The 25,250-nt window shown below is 36.1% G+C and overlaps 1 pseudogene; it reads right to left on the bottom strand.

Moving 5' to 3' along the window:
• Positions 1 to 1,635: 1,635 nt before the first annotated feature.
• The window catches only part of LOC112670408 (E3 UFM1-protein ligase 1-like), a 29,249-nt pseudogene continuing 5,634 nt past the window's right edge, over positions 1,636 to 25,250 (bottom strand).

Below are 25,250 nucleotides of genomic sequence, written 5' to 3' on the forward strand. Positions count from 1 at the left end.
TATTTGGAGTTTGTGGTCACAAAGGATTTGTCATTTTTCTTCCTTTGCCCACATGAAAATACATTAATGGAAAAACATTTTAAAATTTATGTTACATTCCTATCAACTTTAATGATAACACTTAGTTAGCAATTATATTAATTTCTTTCACTCAGTATTAATTCTTTATCTAGAATTGGAGTAGAGGTAGACTGATCATTTGTATTCAAACTTTCTGAAACAGAAAGTTTTAAAAGCCATATAAGGAATTATATAAAATTGTACTTTAATGATATTTGAGATTTAACTTACTATTAGATTCAAAATAAGTCTCTTTTTAAAGATTGACTGATTGATTAATTTGGGAGAGAGAGCAGGTAAGTAAGCATGAGTGGGAGGGGCACACCAAGAGGGAGACAGAATCTCAAGCGGACTCTGAGCTGAGTGTTGAGCCTGACTCAGGCCTCGATCACACGGTCCTGAGATCATGACCTGAGCCGAAACCAAGAGTTAGACCCTCAACCAGCTGAGCACTGAGGCACTCCCAAAATAAATTTCTTTTTGATATAGAATAAATTGTTGCTTAAAGCCTATTTTATTGAAATTATTGCTTGAAGGAACTATCTTAGGTACTTGTAACAACTAATAGTCTTCAGAAAACAAGAATACCTATTTTCTTATACGGATTTTCATTTTGGGGAAAAAAAAAAAAACTTCCAGTGACATCAGTGTACTTCTAGATCCTCTTACAACAAAGAATTAGGTGCCCGAGTGACTACTGATATAAAACATAAAATTTAGAAATGCAAATTGGGTTAAATAAAATACTTATATTATATTTTCAGTTATTTTAATATTAAAATGCAACTTTCATCTATAAGAAGTAACTCAGTTTTTCCTCTCACTCTTGTTAGCATCTTGTTTTAGAATAGAGCAAGAAATGGATGGGCCTCTCTGGTGTTCCTCTGTACCTATGAAGGCATCCCTGAAACCCCCAACCACATAAAAGTGGGTGAGATGGGAAGCTGTCTACCTGCCAGAAATAAGAGCAAGGGCTTTAGTAATAAAAAACAAAATGGGGAAGGCCTGGGTGGTTCAGTCAGTAAAGTGTCTGCCTTTAGTTCAGGTCCTGATTCCAGAGTCCTGGGATCTAGCGCCCGTGAGATACTTTCCCTCACTCCTCTGAGAATAATCTCTCTCTCAAATAAATAATTAAAGGTATTTAAAATAAATTTTGCAAATTTCTATATTTTAAGTTTGAGGTATTCTCTATTAATTTTAAAATACATGGTTTTCATTTTTGACACAAAAGGAATTTTTTTCTTTTTTTAAAAAAATATGACCACATTTCAAGTTTCTGTTGAATATGTATGTAAATATAGTAATATCACTTGAAATTTAACAATATAACAAATGAGTCCTTTTCTAGAGAGGAAAGATATCAGAAAATCTGTTTTTCATTCAGCATCTGAAAATAAAAATAAACCTGAAATTATAAGTTTTAGAATTATAATGTAAAAAAGAAATTTTCCATGGTTGAACCCAATTTACAAAAAATTCACATTTTTATAAGATTTACCATTGAATACAACAATACTGTTTATTTTTTTAAAGATTTTATTTATGTATTCATTAGAGACACACAGAGAGAGGCAGAGACACAGGCAGAGGGAGAAGCAGGCTCCCTATGGGGAGCCCAATGCAGTACTTGATCCTGGGACCCCAGGATCACGACATGAGCCAAAGGCAGGCACTCAACCACTGAGCCACCCAGGTGACTGTACAACACCACTGTTTAAGCCAGATTGTGGAGACTAGGGATTCTGAAGTGAACACTCCTTGGTAACCACTCATCTTAAACCTTGGGGAAAAGTGTTTACAACATGACAAAAGCAAATTAAGATCATTACTCCTCTGTCAGAGATGATTTCCCGGATTTGAGAACAAGTTTTTAATGGGTGAAGAAAGTTCTTGAAGCTCTTGATGGGTAGTACTAGTGATATCTTCTTGTTCTTTGTCTAATTCATCACTCCAAGGATCATCTCCCTAGTCTTCTTGTTTTGACTAACTAAATGCTTTACAACCAAACCCTGATACTTTACCAGAAGCATATTCTAATCCTCTGGGATTTTCCTGTTTAGAAGAGTGGTGATCTGGGAAACACATCTTCCAGTTGCACGGAGCATACTGAGGGCAGAGAACTGAAACAGGGCTCAGTGTGAGCTGCAGAACCAGAGCAGGATCTTCTTACGAGTCCTTGATTGTACGCTTTCTACTAGTTCCAGAGGCAGAAGAACACACCACCTCGAGATAAATTTTACTAAGAAGTTTTGTCAAGCACTCAGCAAGTTCAGAAACAAACTCCTCAGGGGCATCTTGCATGTGTTTTCTTTAAAAGTCTTCAATCTCAACCTGGAGCATAAAAGTGATCTCTGGTTTCTTCTTACTGGTGTGAGATGACTCATCCTCATGATCATCATCTTTTCTTCCCTTCTTCTAGATGTTTTTTAAGCTTTGCACTCTCTGGCATTGCCACCACCATCTCCTCCCACACTTCCACTGCTCTCTGTTGCTTTTCTCTTTCGTTCATCTTTTTTATCCTTTTTACTCATATGAATGCTTTCTAAGATGGAGACCTGTTTCAGGTCTTCTTCCCTGATTAAAGGAATAGGATTATTTTCAAATTCCTTTTCAGTTTTTTGGTGCGTCAGTTCACTGAACAGTTCTGTGCTTATCAATAACTATTGATAAGTTTTCCGCTGACTGCAACAGTGTCACTAAAGCCTGCGCCGCACCCTGCTCACTGAATGCTCTCATTACCAGTGGAAGCAACACAGCAGCATCTTCAACTGATGAAGATGTGGGCAACAGAGGTACAATATTAACCATGTTCCAGAGCTCAAGGCTCCCTCTGCTGATGCTTCCACGAGATCCTCAGGTCCATGACCAACACACACTGCTTTCAAAACACAAGAGCTATGTAGCCTTTTATCTTCTCTTTATGTAGATCACAGCACCCAGGAATCCAAGTCTGGACATTCTGCCTGAAAAAGGACTCTGCCCAAGCACTCTGTTCTGGAGTAAATGTCAGGGACAAACACCACCGTGTCCGTCTCTCACCAACCACACTGCCTCATAAATGTCCACTATTAACAAGCTTCCCAAGCACGGAGTAGAACAGCTGCTCTTGACATCCAGATTTTGAAATCAGAGAATTCACTGCTGTAGCCAGAATGGTCCGTGGATGGTGCATGCTTTATGTCAGGCTACAAAAGCTTCAGTAAATATTACTCCTCTGTTGTAAGATAAATGTGTTCATTAATAATTCAACCTAGCCACTGAGTTAGTGCTGGTGTCAGAAAGTTCTCCTGGAAGATCATAGTTCTGATATGGTGACATGACCACTTACTTTCCTGCTAATTATCATTTACCTCTTCTGCTAATCAATGCAAGTAGTTCTCATTTATCAGTTGTCCCAACACTAGCTGAACATGTTTTTTTCTGATTTAACAGTGCCACTAGTTCTATTTTCATTATCAGTCAGATCCACAGTGATCACCTGTTGCAGATCAACAATGTTTACTTGACCACCTCAGACATATAGTTCATCTCTCACTTCTTCACTAATTTGGGCTGGAGTAATATATTCTTTCCCATCAAGTTTGTGAACTACTTCTAGCTGTTTCAGAGCAATCAACTTATTCACAATTTCAACACAGTTCCACTCTGACAACCTCTGCATGGCTTCGGCAGATCTCCTAGCAAGTGTCCTTTCCTTACTCACCCAGCTGCCAAAGAACTGACCACATGTCAACCTAAAAAATAAACTATTCTAATAAATCAGTAGTGATTCAATATATATGCATTTCCCTAATGACTAAGGATGCTGAGCATCTTGTCAACTGTATACCTTCTTTGATGAAATGTCCATTCAAATCTTTTGCCAATTTGTTTTTTGAGTTGTTTTCTTATAGTTGAGTTTTGAGAGTTCTTTATATATTCTGGACACTACTTATCTGTCAGATTTGTGATTTGCAAACATTTCTCCCAGTCTGTGCCTTGTATTTTCCTCCTTTTAAAAGCATAGTTTTCAGTTTTGATAAAATCTGATTTATCCATTTTCCTGTGGATCTTATTTTAGTTGTCATATCTAAGAACTCTTTTCCCAACTCAAAGTCACAAAGATTTTCTTATATGCTTTCTTCTCGATGTTTTATACTTTATTTATTTTTTAAATGTTTTATACTTTAATGTTTGACATTTAGGTAGATGATCCATTCTGAATTAATTTTCATATGAGGTATGAATTATGGGCCGACTTTTTTTTTTTTTGCATATGGACATCCAACCTTTTGAGCACTATTTGTTGAAAAGACTATCCTTTCTCTAACTACTTTTGCATATCTTTTTCAAAGATGGGTCTATACTGGGTTCTCCATTTTGTTCAGTCTGTTTGCTTATCTTTTCACCAGTACAACACTGTCTTAATGGTAGTAATTTTTCTTTGATTTCCGAATTGCTTTGACTCCTCCCATTCATTTGCCTGTCAGCTTGTCAATATCTAAAAAGAAAAAAAATTCCTAATGGGATTTTGACTGGGATTGTATTGGATCTATCAATAAATTTGGGAACAATTGACATTATAACACCACCGTGGAACTCCCAATCCACAAACAAGGTACTTGTATCCATTTATTTATGTTTTCTTTAGGTCGGGTAAGGGTCCAACTTCATTTTTTTTTTGCATATAGATATCCAGTTTTCCCAACGTTAGCTGAAAAGTATCTCCTTTCCCCCATCTACTGGTCATGGTACTCTTGTCCAAAATAAATGAACCATAAATATGAGGATTTATTTTTCAGACTTTATTCTATTCCATTGCTGTATATGTCTGTCTTCATGCCACAGTTCTGATTACTATAGCTTTGCAGTAAGTTTTGAAATCAGAAAGTGTGAGTCTTCCAGTTCTGTTCTTTTTCAAGGACAAAACCCTATTCAGGGTTACTTGAGATTCCCTATGACGTTTAGAATAATAGATCTGTCAATTTCTGCGAAGAGAAAAGAGACCATCACTGGGATTTTGATAAGGTTTGAATTGAAGCTGTAGATTTCTTTGGGAAACATTGACATCTTAACAATATGAAGTCTTCCACTTCATGAATACAGGATGTTTTTTGCACTTATTTGGGTCTTTCACTTCTTTCAGCAACATTTTATAGTTTTCAGTGCACAAGTCTTTTACTACCTTGGTTAGATTTTTTTCCTTAAAAATTTTATTCTTTTTGATCCTATTATAAATGGAATTTTCTTAATTTCCTTTCAGATTGTCTATTGTCAGTGCATAGAAATGCACTATTGTGATGTCTATCTGTAATATCTTTGTCTCTGCGTATGCTGCTGTGTATCTGGGAAAATAAGAGTGTTCCTGGTAAAAATTCTTCTCAAATTTGGGCAACTTATCAACATTCAACTTCTTTAACTAGTTTGTCCCCAGGGTTTTCAAGATTTTATTATCTTGCTTAAACACACTGGATAGAACTTTCAGGGTAATGTTTTATGTAAATTTTAATACTATAAATTTTTTATTTGCTCTATAATTTGGGGGAAAACAGTCAGTATTTCACCTAAGCATGATGCTAGATATAGTTTATCTATTGAGATGACCATAAATTTTTCTTTCTTCTTTACTCTAATTTTAAAAAATATTTCATTTATTTATTCATGAGAGACACAGAAAGAGAGAGAGAGGCAGAGGCACAGGCAGAGGGAGAAGCAGGCTCCATGCAGGGAGCCCGATGTGGGACTCAACCCAGGACTCCAGGATCACGACCTGGGACGAAGACAGGCGCTAAACCGCTGAGCCACCCAGGGATCCCTACTCTAATTTTTTTTTTTAAGATTTTATTTATTCATTCATGATAGACATAGAGAGAGAGAGAGAGAGAGAGAGAGAGGGAGGCAGAGACATGGGCAGAGGGAGAAGCAGGCTCCATGCTGGGAGCCCGACGCGGAACTCGATCCCGGGACTCCAGGACTGCGCTCTGGGCCAAAGGCATGCGCTTAACCTCCGAGCCATCCAAGAGATCCCCCTTACTCTAATTTTTTAATGTAAAACCAACATTGCATTTCTGGTATAGACATCATTTAGCCATAGTGCATTATAGTCACTTAGTGTATCATACTTTTTATTTATGACTGAATTCAATTTGCCAATATTTATATTTTTATATGGGAAATTTTCACGTACAGGAATGGTTTATTACACTCCTTTATCTAAACTCATTGGCCAGAACTGAGACCAAACTTAATAGCAAGGGAACTAGAAAATGTGGACAAATGGCTAGTTCTGCCACAGAAGTTAAGAGATAGGAGGATAGCAATGAGAAGGTCCTTTGTATATCTAATTAACCTCATTAGGAGGAAGGAGCATACAAGGATATCAAAGAGAGACTATTTGGCTAGAAGTTGTTGAGAATTTTCCAGAATTGATCAAAATACATGAATCCACAGATTTGAGAATACAATATATTCCAAAAGAGAACAAATTTAAGAAAAATTCATGCATAAACCTGTTATGATAGACTACAGAACATCTAAAACAAATGGAAAGACAGGAATTAGAGGGAAAAACAAATCAATCAGAAAGGATTGGCAATATGACTAACAACAATTTTTCAGTAGTAACACCAGATACTAAAATACCATAGAATGTCTTCAAAATGCTGAGAGAATATAACCATAATACTCCAGAATTAAGCAAAATCATCCTTCAGAATTATGGTAAAATAAAATACTTTCCGAGAGTCAAACAATGATAGGATTCTATCAAGAAATCTATACAATGAAAGATGGAAAACTGAAGCATTTCTGAAGTGCAAGCAGGAATGTAGAATAAGTAAAATTGTAAACATTTACATAAATAAATACCACCTATCTAAAATATAAGGTTAATTTGTAGGATTAAATAAGAAACAGGCCTAAAATACTGGGTAACAAGAGTATAAGTTGGAGAAGAATAAACAAAGTTTAAGTGTTTTATGTCGTTTGGGAGAGTTTAGATTTTGGCAAATTAAATATACATGATAAAATTGTAACAGTAACCACTAAAAGAATAGAAAAATTATATAAATGCCAGAGTAGATAAAATCAAATTAAACTTAAAAACAAAGAACATATACTCAATTTTTAAAGGAGAAAAGTAAAAAGAACAGAAGAAGTACAAAAACAAAATAATGGAAACAAGTGTAAATATAATAGATAATCATAATAAATGACTTTGGACTAACTAAATTCAGCAGTAAGTAACCAGATAATGAGATTGAAAAAAAATATATAGCTGTCTACAGGTAGCATACTTAAAACACAGGGACACAGGAATATTGAAAGTAAAAGAATGGAAAATCATATACCAGTATAATACCATTAAAAAAAATTAATTAATTTTTTAAAGATGAAAGAAAACTGAGGTGGCCATACTAACATTAGACAAAACACACTAGAACAGTAAGTTTCAGTAGAGACAAAAGAGAGTCATTTTAAAGGTAAATTTTGTATAATATTTCTAAAGTTTAAGCAAACTAAAAAATGTCATCAAAATACATAAAAAGCTTCTGTTTTTCAGACTGTCATACAAGGAACTTGGAAGTCATTGCCTCAACCTAACAACAAGTAAAAAAGACTGAAAAATCACCGACTCTTCTTAGATCTGTCTGAACAGTGAGACCACACCAAACTGCTGTCCCCCTAAACCTAGAGAGAAAGACAAATCAAATATAGAAAATTACAACTTACTAGAACAGAAACATCCACAAGAACTAGTACCAGGATTTAGAAAAAATTTAAACTTATAACTGATGAATTGCTGGGGGCTCAGTGTGGACAAGTCTGAGAATTTAAAACTGTAGGTATCCAGTCATCGAAGACCCTCTACATCTTGGTGATTTTTTTTACCTCCAGGAGCCCTACAGGTTCTCATACTTAATATCAGAGAGAAAACAAAACAACACAAAACAAAATAAACAAACAAAAAAAAAAACCCTTCCTGTTTCTGACAGAGAGAAGAGAAAAATAATCATTTTGAAGTACCTCAGAGCATTTTGTTTTTCATAAGATCTGCCCTCAAAAGAAACTTTTAACACAGGCTAACCTTTTGGGAATTTTATCTGAGCTTAACCAACCTTGAGGAAGGAAAATACCCAACTCCACCTGGCTCTAGCCTTCCTATGTGAGACAATAGAAAAATCCAAATTGAGGGACACCTAGATGGATCAGTGGTTGAAGGTCTTGGTTCAGGGTGTGGTCCTGGAGTCCTGGGATCAAGCCCCACATCGGGCTCCCTGCATGGAGCCTATTTCTCCCTGTGCCTATGTCTCTGCCTCTCTCTCTCTCTGTCTCTCATGAATAAATAAATAAAATCTTAAAAAAAAAAAAAAAGAAAACTCCAAATTGAGCCATCCTATAGTATTCCATGTGGGGGATGCAAAATACACAACTCCAGCCTTCTCAGGCCAGCCTGTTCCATCTAGGGTGGGAAGGGAAATCTGAGAACCACTTGTAAAGTTCACAGCCCAGGGTTACAGGTTCAATAAAAGACTAAGACCTAACCACAGGATTCTAGAACATTTTTCCTCCTACACTTTATCACTACGTTACTAAAGGACTATTTATGACTGTTCCTTTTACTCAGTACATCATGGCTGGCTTTCAACAAAATAGTACAAGGCATACTAACAGGCAAGAAACAGTTTTGATAAGTTCACAGTTATCCTTCATAAAAATTCTTAGCAAGCTAGGAATACAAGGGAACTTCCTTAACCTGATAAAAAGCATTATCTTGCCTGATAAGGTATAATTCAGTTGGAAATATAATTTTATATAAAATAATTTTATAAAAGCAACAAAAAATGTAACATACATATTGCAAAATACTATAAAAACCCTGGATGGAGAAAATTATTTTTTTATTGAAATAGTGGTGGCACCTGCGTAATTCAGTTGGTTGACTGCCTTCAGCTTGGGTCATGATCCTAGGGTCCTGGGATCAAGTCCCACATCGGGCTCCCTGCTTAGAAGGGAGCCTGCTTCTCCCTCTCCTTCTGCCATTCCGAAACCCTGCTTGTGCTCTCATGGACTTTCTCTCTCAATTAAATAAATAATATCTTTTAAAAAAATAAATAGAAAAGTTACATAGATACACACTGTTCTTGGATGGAAAGGCTCAACATCGGAAAGATGTCAATGATTCTCCCAACTCATACATAGATTCAATGCAATTCTGACAAAAATCCTCTCAGGGCTTTTTATGGGATTTGACATGATCCTTAAAATTATATGCAAGAGCAAAGGGCTGAAAAGAGTCAAAACTTGAAGAATGAGAAGTTATGGGAATATAATTCGGACTTACTTTTTGATATTTGATTGCTGAAAGGCTCACTCCACCTTCTTCCCTTGTGTTCCACATCTGGACAACCTGATAAGAAAAACTGGGCACTCCCTCCTTTGCTGGCAGGAGATTCAAACAAGGCATGCCCCTTTCCTAGCCACCACAGCCCTATCCCTATCCACAATAAAAAACAGAGGTCAATCTCCTTTCCTTACTCTTGAAAGCCACTTTGGACCTGCTTGGGAGGCCTGCCCCGCTCTCCTCAAAGATCTCAGATAGGTAAGTAATAAATCTTGTTATACCTTCTTAGAATGTGTGTGTGGCATCTTCTGTCTGGACATCTGAACTGAACTTTAGATGAGGAGTGTCTATCCACCTCTGCAGGTGACCAAACAGGGAGGATACCTGATGATACATTAAGATGTACTGCAAGACATCCAGATGAGGGTCTCTGCATCAATGATTCTGTTGCGTAGGAACCATTGCTTCTGGAGTTGTGCAATGTGGTCCTGGGTAAAAGGGGGTAGACAGGGACCTGATTACATAGAGTTTTGAAAGTAAAGGTAAGGAGTTTGGATTTTACTTTCAAAGTGATGAGAAGCCAATGGGGAGTTTTAAACAGGGAAGAAAGATGATCTGCTTTAAACTTTTTAGAGATTCATCTAAAAGTTATAGACTGAATTGTGTTTCCCCTCAAATTTATATATTGAAGCCCTAACTCTCAAGGTGACTATATTTGATTAAGTCCTTTAGGGATGTAATTAGGGTTAAATTAAATGAGGTCATGAGGGTGAGGACCTAATCTGAGAGGATTATAAGAAGATGGAAAAACACCAGAGATCAACCTCTCTCCACAATGTGAGGACACAGTGAGAAGGCAGGCATCTATAAGCCAGGAAAAGAGCTCTCATCAGAAACCAGTCCTGATGGCATCTTGATCTTGGACTCTGAATTAATTAAATTTCTCTTGTCTGAGCTGCCTGGTCTATGGTATTATGTTATGGCAGCCCTAGTAGATGAACATACTAACAAATTACTATTGTTGTTAGGTGGAAAATGGTAAATCAATATTGGAAGTGAGTAGAGAAGTAAGAAGATGACTAGCTTGAGCTAGGGCATAAGCAGTAGGGATGAGGGGAAGCATACACATCTGGGTTACGGGTTATCCTCTGCAGAAGAGCCTACAGGACATACCAAGGGACTGGAGCTAGAGGATAAGAAAACTAAAGGAAATCAAATTCTAGATATATATGCAAGCAAATAAATCAGGCCAACTTTTCATTTTTAGTTTGGACTTTAAGAAAAAATCATTTGGCTATAAAACAGAAATAAGCTTGAAGAGGAATAAGAAGATATTTTCAGATGGAAACAACAATGAGGTTATATAGGTACTAAATTATCATTTTTTAGTATAATGTAATGCATTTTTTAATAATATAACAGAATCCTTCAATCTTAGAGTACATTAGGGCAATAGCACCTGAAAGAGATATAAGCCATCTCCCTCTAACTCCCAAAATAAGGCCTCAACTATGTTTCTTCCACATAGTAACCAGTGTTTTATTTCCTCAGAATGTACATTCTGACACAGGTCTATATTGCTCTTAAGTCACTTAGACACATATGAGAATAATTATCACTTTAATGAATTTCCAGAAATCTCTGTGAGGCTATTACTTGGGAGCCTAATGACAGCTCTAAATTTGCTGTTATATTTTCAGGGACTACCAGCCCTTTTTAAAAGTAATTAATTAATTAATTAATTTTTAAAGATTTTGTTTATTTATTAGACAGAGAGAGGCAGAGACATAGGCAGGGGGGGAAGCAGGCTCCCTGCTGGGAGCCTGATGTGGGACTTGATCCCAGGACCCCAGGATCACATCCTGAGCCAAAGGCGGATGCTCAACCACTGAGCAATTCAGGTACCCCATATCAGCCCTTTTAAGAATAATATTTCTTGGGGTGTCTAGGTGGTTTAGCCAGTTAAATGTCCAACTTCTGGTTTCGGCTCAGGTCATGATCTCTCAGTCATGAGAGACACTCTTAAATGAAGCAATCTGTTTTTCTCCTGTTATATGTCTGACTTGGCTCAAAATGAATTCACTCATCCATCCATGCATCACGCTAAAACTACCCAATTAAAATTGGAATAATAGCTTCAATTTATCCATATACTGAAATTATGGATTCTGATCTATTGACCAAAATCCAGCCTTACTGTCTGCCAAAAAGGTAAGCTGTCCAAAAGCACAAAATACCATTCAGCAGGGATATACTATGTTACAACTCTTATTAGCAAATATTCTGTTACATTCATTTCTAAAATTTTCCTATCAAAGACTAATTATGTAAATAATTTTCTTAATCGCAACCATAAATACTTCATCATTTAATATTTATGTCAGGAAATATACATCATAATAAATATTATGTCAAAAATGCATTATGACTTATCAAAACAGGACCAAGTATTATTACCTTAATAATATATGAAGCATTGCTTTTTTCTGGTATTATACCTAGAGGATATATGATCTTGTTATCCTAACAGCCACTTACACTGGCAAAATGAAGACAATATCCACCATCATTCTGGTATTCTTTTTCCATATCAATGTTAGTGAGGCATCAAATTTCTACTTCTCCATCACTGAAGGCTAAAGCCTCCTTCCATTTAAATAAGCAGTCTAATCTAAAGCAACTTTCAGGGAGAGAGGTCAAGTTTAGATCTGATGCACAAAATTATTTTGATTAAACCTGAAAATACATATAAAATGCCCAAATTTAGGAGTTTCCTGCTACTTAAATTAATGCTTTTAGATCAAAGCATCTTATTTTTTAAAGTGAACTTAAAACCACATTTCCAGCTGTTCTGTTTCCAGGTCAGTAATTAGAATGCCTGATGAAGCTCTCTTTCCTTCCCACTGTAACTGCTGTAGTTAATTTATTAGTTCATAATGGCCAAGTACACACAACAGGTATTTTCTTGAGAAATGAAAAATAGCTTACTGGCAATGAATACTTATCAAGACATTCAAAACTAATTTTGTTCTCTTACTCTTAAAGAAGAAAAAAGACAGGGGCACCTGGGTGGCTCAGTCAGTTAAGTGCTCGACTCTTGATCTTAGCTCAGGTCTATCTCAGGAGTGTGAATTCAAGCCCTGCGTTGGGCTACATGTGAGACATGGAGCCTACTTAAAAAAGAGAGAGAGAGAGAGAAATGAGACAAAAAATGGCTTTATTCATTAAGATCAGCTAAAGCACTATTATTTTATACTATGCCAAAAAAAGACTGCAATGTCTTTTCAATTAACATATTTCTCATCATTAAAATGATTTTTTAAAGGCCAAAGAAATACTTTTGTCTTGAACAATTATAAGGTTATCAGTATGTCTAGTTTATAGAGTAATTGGTAAAAACCCAAGTTTACTAATAAAATCCAAATTTAATAGGTGAAAAACTTAAAACTCTAGCCCATTATGTGACTTTTATAAATGCATAAATTTTAATTACTGACTTCTTCTTTCAGCCAAGATGGAGTAACAGGGATTGCACTTATTCTCCCACTTAGAATAACTAAAATACCAGATAAACTGTATGGGGAGAAAAATAATGAAAAAAATAAGTTTTTATTACTTCAGACCTAAAAGAAAAAAAGAAGTGAGCTCTGAGAAATGGGAAAGAAATGAAGTGAGCCCTGTGTTTTTCCCAGCCTACTGCCTTGAGAGTTTCCAGCTGTAGTTCTAGGAAGGGGAAGCCAGGCAGAAACATGAGGACTTCCTGCATCAAGGCACTACAGTTTGCATATACTTAGGATGTTGGCACACAGACACTATATAGTTGGATCTTTTTAAAAAGATTTTATTTATTGATTCATGAGAGACACACAGAGAGAGGCAGAGACACAGGCAGAGGAAGAATTATACTCCCTGCGGGTACTCGATCCCAGGACCCCGGGATTATGCCCTGAGCCGAAGGTAGATGCTCAACCACTGAGCCACCCAAGTGTCCCTATATAGTTGGATCTTGTTTCTTAATTCATTCTGCCATCTCTGCCTTTTAATTTTCATTTAAAGCAATAAAAGTACTTATTTCTGCCACTTTTGCATTTGCTTCATATGTCATATTGTTTTTTCAATTCCTTCATTACTGCCTTCTTTTGTGTTCATTTGTTCTAGGGTACAATTTTTATTGTATTCTTACTTGCTTTTCTGTACACCTTTTAGTTATTTTCTTCATGGTTATCCTGAAGTTTAAAATTAGTATTTTAAAATATAACTGTCTAGTTTGAATTTACATCAGTTTAGCCTCAATAGTAGAAGAGTAGCTTCAATCCTGCTCTTCTATAGACTTGTCCCCTATATATTGTAATTGTCACAAATTACATCTTTAAACGTTGTGTGCCCATGACATGGCTTTATAAATATTATTTTATATGTTTGTCTTAAATAATATAAAAAATAAAATCAGGATTACAAATAAAAAATGTAACAACACTGGCTTTACTTATTGCTCATGTAGTTAACCTATGTTGGTGTCCTTTACTTATTCATATGACTTTGAGTTATGTCTGGTAATCCTTTCATTTAAGTCTGAACTTTTCACTTAGCATTTCTTGTAGGGCAGGTCTACAGATGACTACCTGAGCTTTTGTTTATCTAGGAAAGTACTATTTCTCCTTCTTCATTTTTGAAGGATAGTTTTGCCAGATATAGTATTCTTATTGACAGACTTTTTCTTTCAACACTTTAAATTAATTAGCCACTACCTCTAGGTCTCCACCATTTCTGGTAAGAAATTAGTGGTTAACCTGAATTGAGGACTCCATCTACACAACAGGTCACTTTTTTCTTGGTAAATTCAAGACTGTCTTGGGCTTTGATGGTTTAATGTAATGTGTCTTGGTGTGCAAATCTCTTTGAGTTTATCCTACCCAGAGTTTGCTGACCTTCTTGGATGCATACATTCATCTTTTACCAAGATGGGGAAATTTTCAACCATTATTTCTTCACATATTCTTTCTGCCCCTTTCACCTTCTCCTCTCCTCTTTGGCTTTTTATTATGTGTAGGTTGGTAAGCATAGTAAGTTTCCACAAGTCAGTCAGATTCTATCTCCTGGGTTTTTGTTTTGTTTTGTGTGTTTCTTTTTTTTTTTTCCTGCTTCTAGACGGGATGATCTCAACCGACCCATCTTCAAATTCACGGATTCTTTCTCCTTCCTGATCAAATCTATTGCTATGCCCTTCTGGAGAATTTTTTTTTAATTGTTATAATATTTAGCTCAAAAATTAGTTGATTCCTGTTTATGGTTTTTATTTCTTTGATATCCTCTACTTAGTAAGACCTTTCTCTTGGTTCCCTTTACTTTGTTGTCTGTGATTTTCTTTATCTCTTTCAGCATGTGTAAGATGATTTAAAGTCTTTGGTAAGTACAATGCCTGCTTCCCTAAGGACAATTGCTGTTAATTTTTCTTCCTAATAATGGGTGATACTTTGTTTCTTTACATGCCTCATAATTTTTCGAACATGAACATTCTGAATATTATAATGTGGTAACTGAAAATCAGATTCTTCTCCTTCCCCAGGATTTAGTGTTACTATTTTTTGGAGGGATTTTTTTGGCTTGTTTAGTGACTTCTAAAACTGATTTTGTAAAGACTATAGTCTTTGTCATTAGTCACTTTAATCTCTGTTATATAAGCTTATTGGTCACCTAGAGACTTGACAGAGATATCTATGACTTAGCCAGTAATCATCATCCTTATCTTCATCATCTCCCAATCTTTGCAGATTGACTCTGTTTGGACATTCCTTCAATTCTTAGGCAAGCTGTATACAACTCTTTGTTTCCTGCTTCTGTGAAGCCTAAAGGTCATCCAGAGATGAAGTTTCAGGATCTGTTCAGGTCTTTTTTTTTTTTTTTTTTAACATTTTCAAAATTTATTTATTCATGAGAGAGAGAAAGAGAGAGAGGCAGAGACACACAGGTAGAGGGAGAAGTAGGCTCCATGCAGGCAGCCCGATGTGAGACTCAATCCCGGAACTCCAGGATCATGCCCTGGGCTGAAGGTAGGCCCTAAATCACTGAGCCACCCAGGCATCCCTCTGCTCAGGTCTTTAATGAGCAAGCTTCCAGTCCTGTGCATCTGTGTGACTTTTGTATATCTGAGAGCTTTTCATTGCTCTTACATCCCTCCATATTCCCTTTCCCAGTCTTTTCCCCCTGGAATTTTCAGTGTATCTATTGTTTACGCTGTTATCTCTTGCCCCAGGCAGTTGTAGCTAGTATATTTCCTATTAAGTGTTTTGATAAATGCTTCCAAGTCTCTGAATCTGATAAAGTTCTGAGGAAAATAAATGAAAGTCAAGCCCTTGAGATGATTCTTCAAGGAATCACTGAACAAGTCAAAACATATAACACAACTCTTTGAAAAATAGGGTCCATATTACTCCCTCTGAACCAGGAAGCTACATTAAGAGTGCAGGCTGCTGTTTTCATAGCCACTGCCAAGTAGAAAACTAAAAAATGGTAAGCAAGTAAATTAAAATGTCACAGAGCTCTTTTACTGAAATCCATTAGCTTCCTTTCTTATGCATCCTACAGTACATTGCATGAAGTTTTTGTTAGATTGCAAACTTTCAGAAAAGTTGCTTCTGAAAGTTTTCTCTAGCTTAATCACTGTTTCAGGAAAGAGATGGAGTTTTGGAGTTCCCTACTAAACCATCTTAATGATGATTGATCAGGAGTAATGTCACTCATGGACAACTGATTTTTGACAAAGGTATGAAGTCAATTTGATGGATATCTGTATACAAAACAATGAATTTCAATCCAGACTCTATACAATATATAAAAACCAAGTCAAAATGAAACATAAACTAAATTTAAAATATAAAATAACAAAACATGTAAAAGAAAACAAGTGAGAAAATCTGTTTCCTTGGATTAGGCAAAGATTACTTACCTATGACTCCAAGAATATGATCCATAAAGGAAATATTTGTAAATTGGACCTCTTCAAAATTTAAAACTTCTGCTCTTCAAAAGATACTGTTACAGAGTTTAGGGAGTTATGTTAGCAACATGATGGGGTAAGACATTCCTCCTTTTTATCACCCGTTTTAATTAAAGAACTGAACATCCTTCCATTAACAAAAGTACCTTTGTGGGGATTTTTTGACCAAGTACTTTATTCCAAGAGACTCTTTAGAAATCTCATGTCTGAGTGCAGCCCAGCCTGTAAGATATAGACAAGCCTCTGTATGGGCTACAGAACCATGGAGCCAGTCAAACTGCAAAGACCCCTCTCATTGCTGTCAGCATAAAAACTAGGTGAGTGCTGTCCTGGGCAGGCACTGATGCATAAGAGAGAATCTGCAAAATTCCAGTCTTCCCAAAGTGGGGCTCTAGGACACCACGGGGGCGGGGGGGGGGGGGGGGGGGGGTTGGGGGAGGGGAGGAGGCTGGGGCCAGCAGGTGGGGTGGGAAGAGGGGAAGAAGACAAAGAGAAAGAAGTAGACAAAGAGGAGGAAGAAGACAAAGAAGAGGAAGGAGAGGAAGAGGAAGAAGAAGATGAAGACAAAGAAGAAAAAAGAAAAATACGAATTTGGTTGTATTTTGGTTGCAGTGGAGATAGTAAGAGAAACTTTCCCAGTGCCATCCCCTCTCTCAAAGAAACACTGACATGGACTGATTTATCAGGAAGTTATCTGTCCTACAAGGAAATAGGGAAGTGGTGAGTGACAGCTGAACTATATACCAGTTAGATGGCACTGAGCTGAAAAAAAAAAAACAAAAAAAACAAAAAAAACAAAAAAAAAAAAAACAGTTCTCTCCATCAACACCCACAGTACTAAGGTGGGAGCTCTACAGTGGGGAGAGGGAGCATAATGAGAAATAGGCAGATATGAATTTCAAGTAATATTGATTGTGCTTAGCAGAAAGTCCATTCAAAAGCCTCTAGAAGTACCACACCTGGAGATCTCTTTATTTGGTCCAGGGGCACCCCATGCATGAAGTGCAAAACCCACACCTACCCTCGCTCTGGTACCTGCTCTTTGTGTATGACCAGGAGTCCACCTGGGAGAACAAGGTCCAGTACACAGGGAGCTAGTTAAGAAAACAGGCCAAGGTTGGTGGGCAAGGGGCAGACCACAAACTTGAACTATAGTGCCACCTGATGGAAAAGGAGAAAGGTTTCCAAATCCAGCTGAGTGAATTATAAGAACCAGAGCAGACACAAAAGCTTAAAAATTCATCCACAGGAAGGAACAATAAAAGTGAGTCAGATACACTTTCACAGAGACAGAGAAGAAGAAAGAAAGAAAAAAACCTCAGATAATAACAGCATAGAACATAACACTCCGTCTGCTGAAGGATAGGGGCAAAGAGTTAAAGGTGTCTGCTATTTCCAATGTAAAAGCATTAGGACATAAGCACATAAGGATAGCACATAACTACAAAGAATATGAAAATACGGCATCACAAAAAAATTATAATTCTCAAGCAAACAAATTCAATGACAAGAGATTGTGATCTGATAAATAATTCAAAATAGTTGTGATGCTCTTGAATGAAATACTTCCACTTAGATATTTGGACTTCCTTCTGTTATAAACCTTCAATTAATATCTTTCTCCTCCCGAAAAACTGTAAGTTCTGTGCCAGCAGAAGCCATGTTGCTTTTGTCATCATTATATGAACCAGCACCTACAACAACTGTGATGCATAGAAATGTAAAATTAAAAAACTGAAATTATTTTTAAATATACATATGGATATATTATTAAAATTGATTTCACTTTTTTCTCTTGTATTTTTAAGGTGGCTATTAGAAAATATTAAAGGAAGTTTGGTAGGGGGGAATGAGTGAAATAGGTGATGGGAATTAAGGAGTATGCTTGTTGTGATGAGCATTGAGTGATATATGGAAAGGTTGAATCACTATATTGTACACCTGAAACTAATATAATACTGTATGTTAACTATACTGGAATTAAGATTTAAAAAATAAAAATAAATTTAAAAAAGAAAATATTAAGTAACAATTATTTTTAAAGGTTATGAAGAAATAACAAGCTATAAGAAAACTCTAAAAAACAATTCAATGAAATCAGGAATAAAGTATATTAATAAAATGATTTATTAAAAAAAGATATTGAAATTATTGGGGAAAAACCAAATAGCAATTCTGGAACTGAAAAATTCAATGAATGAGATGATAAATCTAATACAGAGTGCCTGTAGCAAGGCAGACCAGAAGGAAGAAAGAATAAATGACTTCGAGAATAGGAATTTTGAAATAACACAAATATAATAATAATTTGGGTTCCAGAAGGAGAAGAGAGGGGAAGTGGGCAGAGAGTCTATTTAAAGAAATAACAGCTGAGGGGACTTCTGGGGATGATGGCAGAGTAGAAGGATTCTAAACTCACCCTCTCCCACAAATACAACCAGATAACACCCACATCAGTGTAAATAACCCAGAAAGCAGCCTAAAGATGGGCAGAACATATTCTCCACAGCTAAATGTAGAGAAGAGGCCACATCTTAGAGGGTAGGAAGGATGGAGATGTGGTGGGGAGCTAAAGAGGTCCATGGGACCATCTGCAGGAGGGAGGGATATTACAGGCTCAGAGACAGTAGGAGAGCAACCCCATACCAGGCACCCCAAGCACAGGCATCCCACATGGGGAAGACAAATCCCCATAACATTTGCCTTTGAAAACCACAGGAGCCTAATAATAAGTGGGGCTTAACATCTGGAACTTTAAAATCAGTGGGTTCAGCTCTGGGAGGGCTGTGAAGTCAGAGTCTCTGCCCTTGAAGAGACAGCACAAAAAACAGTCCTATGAAGATATAGTATTAGAAGCAGCAGTTTGAAAAGCACCTGAGTTATATGGGAAGGATATTTATTTACTAATCTTAGAATGTGTGCTGGAGGAGCAAGAATCTTTGGGAGACTTCTTTAAGAATGAAAGAGCTGATGGGTGTCATTTCCCTCCCCTCCCTCACTCCATCCTAGATACATGGAACACTTTCCACCTAGCTTGCCAACAGTGTAGCTCATCCCCACATGCTTCTGCAAATCTGCCCCCTCCAACCCTGGAGCTACAGGTCCACACCAATGCACCAGTGCCCACCTTGCTGGAACAGCATACCCCACCACTACATTCTCTTGCAGACTTGCCCTCTCCAATACTCCCTTAGCTAGAACCCATCCAAAGCAGTGCCACAAGCTTGGCAGTGTACAAGTAGCCTTGACAGGGGCCAGCACCACTCCAAAGTGACTTCTGCCCTGGGGAGAGTGAAAGAAAACCACATATATCAGTCCAACTTTGGTCCTAGTAGTGGACTAGGGGCAGACTATAGGACCTGCCCTCCAGTGAAAGGTTTTCAAGGGACAACACAAGGAAAATGCTTTGCAGGTCAGTGCTACTGCATCATTGGCAAGCACCTGGTTTGACCCAACTCAAGCCTAAGGTGACCCAGACAGGCCCACTAATGACATAAGGACCAAACACTGCCCATAACAGGCAAAGAGAGCCATTGGCAGGTGACTGAACTGAAGGCAATTGCAGCTCAGCCACACACTGGGCACATGCTATACACATAGGAGATACCCCTGACAGACCAAGTTCTCGTGAAGGGGACATTCCACTGTAGGGCACTACAAGAACTCTTCATAAAGCCACTACTTTCAAAAGCAGGAGATATAGCTCTCTTTCCTAGCACATAGAAACAGACACAGAGATTTAGATGGAATGAGGATACAGGAATATGTCTCAAATGAAATCACAGCAAGAAAGCAAAATGAAATGGATATAAGTAATATAACTGATAGGGAATTTAAAATAATTTACAAATGGTCATAAAGATACTGGGCTTGAGAAAAGAATGGAGACCTCAGTGAGAGCCTAAATAAAGAGGTAGAAAACATTAAAAAAAATCAAAGATGAAGAACTCAATAACTGAAATTAAAAATACACTAGATGGAATAAATAGTAGACTAAAGAAAGCAGAAGAACCATAGTGGCCTGGAGGACAGAGTAATGGAAAGCAATCAAGCTGCGCAGTGAAGAGAAAAAAATAATAATAATAAATGAAAATAGACTAAGGGAACTCAATGACACTATCAAGCATAATAACATTCATATTATTAAGGGTCCTAGAAGGAGAAGAGAGAGCAAAGGGGGCAGATAATTTATATGAAGAAATAATAACTGAAAATTTCCCTAAACTGAGGAAGGAAATAGAAATCCAGATACAGGAATCACAGAGAGCCCCCAATAAAATCCATACTAAGGCAGTCCACACCAAAAAAAAAAAAAAAAAAAAAAAAAAAAACATAGTAATTAAACTGGCAAAAAGTAGTGATAAAGAGAGAATTTTAAAAGCAGCAAAAGAAAATAGTTATATACAAGGGAAACCCCGTAACGCTATCAGCTGATTTTTCAGCAGAAACTTTGCAGGCCAGAAGGGAGGGCCATAATATATTCAAAATGCTGAAAGAGAAAAACCTGAAGCGAAGAATACTCTAATCAGTAAAGCGATCATTCAGAATAGAAGGAGAGATACAGAATTTCCCAGACAAACAGAAGTTAAAGGAATTCATCACCACTAAACCAGCCTTATAAGAAATGTTGAAAGGAACTCTTTGAGTGAAAAGGAAAGACCATAGCAGGAGTAAGAAAAATAGAAATAAGAAAAGCAGTAAAAAGGAAAAAAAAGTAAGTAGATCTATAAAAATCAGTCAAGGGATTCACAAAATAAAAAGATGTAAAATATAATACTATATATCTAAAATATGGGGGGAGAGAAGTAAAGAATGGATTTGAACATAAGCAACCATCAACTTAATATAGACTGTTACATGCATAAAATGTTATATGTAAACCTAATGATAACCACAAATCAAAAACTACTAATAAATATGCAAAAACTAAAGAGAAAGGAATCCAAGTATATCAGTAAAGAAAGCCAGCAAACTGTAACAGAAGAGAGCAAGAGAATAAAGGAACAGAGAAGAAATATAAAAAGAACCAAAAAGCAAGTAAAAATGGCAAGAAGTACATACTTATCAATAATTATTTTGAATGGAAATGGACTCAATGCTCCCGTCAAAAGATATAAGGTGACTGAATGGATACAAACGCAAGATCCATATGCTGCCTACAAGAGACTCATTTCAGAAACTAAAGACACACACAGATTGAAAGTGAAGGGATAGAAAAGCACTTATCATGAAAATGGAAGCAAAAAGAAAGCCAGGTAGCAATACTTATTATCAGACAAAATAGACTTTAAACAAAAACGGTAATAAGAGACAAAGATGGACAGTATATAATCATAAAGGGAACAATCCAACAAGAAGATATAACAATTATAAATATTTATGCACCCGACATGGGAGCACCCAAATACATAAAGCAGCTAATAACAACATAAAGGAAATAATCAATAGTAATATAATAATAGTAGGGAACTATAACACCCTACTTACATCAATAGATAAATCACCCAAACAGAAAATCAACAAGGAAACAGTGGCTTTGAATAACGCATTATACCAGATGGATCTAACAGACATACTCAGAACATTCCATCCTAAAACAACAGTATACAAACTCTTTTCAAGGACACATGGAACATTCTCCAGAATGCATCACACACATATTAGGCCATAAAACAAGTCTCAACAAATTAAAAGAGATACATCTTTTCTGACTACAATTCTATGAAACTAGAAATCAACCACAAGAAGAAACCTGGAAAGAATACAAATATATGAAGGTTAAATAACATGCAGCTAAACAATTAATGGGTCTACCAAGAATCAAAGGGGAAATCTAAAAACACATGGAGAAAATGAAAAAGAAAAACAACAGTCCAAAATCTTTGGGATGCAGCAAAGGTGTTCTAAGAGGGAATTTTATAACAATACAGGCCTACCTCATGCAACAAGAAAAATTTCAAATAAACAACCTAACCTTACACATAGGGGACCTATGAAAAGAGGAACAAACAAAATCTGAAACCAGTAGAAATAAGGAAATAATAAATATTAGAGCAGAAATAAATGAAATAAGAACTAAGAAAAAAAATAGAGGAACTTAATGGAACCAGGAGCTGGTTCTTTAAAAAGATCAATAAAATTGACAAATATTTAGTCAGATTCATCAAAAAAGAGAGGGGGGGGACTCAAATAAAATCAGAAATAAAAAGAGAAGAAATAACAAAACACAGAAGTACAAAGGATTATATAAGAGAACATTATGACAAATTATAAGGCAACAAAATGGACATACTAGTAGAAATAGATAAATTCCTAGAAACATATAGCCTCCCAAAACTGAATCAGGAAGTAGAAAATTTGAACAGATTGGTTATCAGCAATTAAATAAAATCAGTAAGGCACCTGGGTGTCTCAGTTGGTTAAGCATCTGCCTCTGGCTCAGGTCATGATCCCTGAGTGCTGGGATGGAGTCCCAGGTTGGGCTCCCTGCTCAGTGGAGAGCCTGGTTGTCCCTCTCCCCACCCCCTGCTCATTTTCTCTCTATCTCTTTCTCTCAAATAAATAAATAAAATCTTAAAAAAATTAAATTAGTAATCAGAAAACTCACGACAAACAAAAGTCCAGGACCAAACAGCTTCACAGGTAAATTTGACCAAACATTTAAAGAAGAGTTATTACCTAGTCTTCTCAAACTATTTGAAAAAATAGAAGAGGAAAGAAAGCTTCCAAATTCATTCTATGAGGTTGGCCAAATATCAAAACCAAATAAAGACACTATCTAAAAAAACCTTCAGGCCAATATCTGATGAACATAGATGCAAAAGTCCTTAACAAAATATTAGCAAACCAAACCTAAGAATACATTACAAAACTATTAACATGAACAAGTTGGATATGGAGATATACACAAATGTGTAGTAATCAAAACAGTATGGTACTGGCACAAAATAAACACGTATATCAGTGTAACGGAATAGAGAGCCCAGAAATAAACCCATGATTATATATATATGGTCAATTATTCTTTGATAAAGAAGGCAAGAATATAAAATGGGAGAAAGACAGTCTCTTCAACAAATAGTGTTGGAGAACTGGACAGCTACATGCAATAGAATGAAATTGGACCCTTTCTTACACTATGCACAAAAATAAACTAAAATTTTATTAAATACCTAAATGTGGGACCTGAAACCATAAAAATCTTAGAAGAGGACACAGACAGTAATTTCTCTGACACCATCTGTAACAACATTTATCTAGATATGTTTCCTGATGCAAGGGAAACAAAAGTAAAAATAAGCTATTGGGACTATATCAAAATAAAAAGCTTCTGCACAGCAAAGAAACTTATTATCAAAACTAAAAGACAACCTATTTAATGGGAGAAGATTTTTGAAAATGTCATATCCAATAAAGAGTTAGTCTCCAAAATTATAAAGAACTTATAAGGGATGCCTGGGTGACTCAGTGGTTAAGTGTCTGCCTTTGACTCAGATCGTGATCCTGGAGTCCTGGGATCGAGTCCCAAATCAGGCTCCCTGCATGGAGCCTGCTTCTCCCTCTGCCTGCATCTCTCATGAATAAATAAACTTAAAAATCTTAAAAAAAAAGAACTTATAAAACTCAATACCAAATAAAACAAATAATTGAATTTAAAACTGGGCAGAAGACACAAACAGACATTTCTCCAAAGAGAAATCCAGATGGCCAATAGATACATGAAAAGATGTTCAACATCTCTCATCCTCAGGGAAATGCCAATCAAAACTACAATGAGATATCACTTCACACCTGTCAAAATGGCTAAAATCTAAAACACGAGAAACAACAAGCACTAGAGAGGATGTGGAGAAAAAGGAACACTCGTACATTGTTGTTGGAAATGCAAACTGGTGAAGCCAGTATGTAAAACACTATGAAGGTTCCTCAAATAATTAAAAACATAAATGCCATATGGTCCAGCAATTTCACTACAGGGTATCTACCCAAAGAATATGAAAAAACTAATTCAAAAAGATACATTCACCCTTATAGTTATTGTAGCATTATTTACAATAGCCAAACTATGGAAGCAACCCAAGTATCCATCCATAGATGAATGATAAAGAAGATGTGGTATATATAATATATATATATTATATATTATATATTATATATTATATATTATATATTATACATTATATATATAATATTATCTATCCATAAAAAAGAATGAAATCTTGCTATTGCAACAACAGGAAGAAAATATATGAAAGTGCACAACACACTGGTAAAGGTGAAAAATACACAGTCAGACTTAGAAAAATGTAACTGTATATTAGGATAGTGTATTAACCACTCAACTATAGTTTAAATATTAAAGGAAAATGGTAGATTAACCATAGTACTATAAATTATTAATAAAAACACAACCTAAAAAGTGGTAAATTGTGACATTATTAATACAAAAGCAAGGAGTAAAAGGCTGAAGCCTTTATAGGTGATTGAAGGTAAGTTGTTATCAGCCTAAAACGGACGGTCTTATCTATGTCTTATGTAAATTCCATAGTAATCACAAAACAAAAACTTAGAGTAGATCCACAAAAGACAAAGAAAAGGGAAATTGTCTACCACCATGGAAAACCAGTTGACAAAGGTGGGTAGAAACAGAGAAAAAGAAACAATGGAAATATAAAACACCCAGAAAGCCGTTAATAAAATGGCATTAGTAAGTGCCTATATATCTATAATTACTCTAAATGTCAGTGAACTAAATTCACTAATCAAAAGACACAAAGTGGCTGGATGTGATGTATTTAATAAAACAAGGTCCCGCTACATACCATTAGCTATGAGACCAACTTCAGAACTAAGGATGCATTTAGACTCAAA

The sequence above is a fragment of the Canis lupus genome, chromosome 2, assembly GCF_003254725.2.
Source record: "Canis lupus dingo isolate Sandy chromosome 2, ASM325472v2, whole genome shotgun sequence".
NCBI lineage: Eukaryota > Metazoa > Chordata > Mammalia > Carnivora > Canidae > Canis > Canis lupus.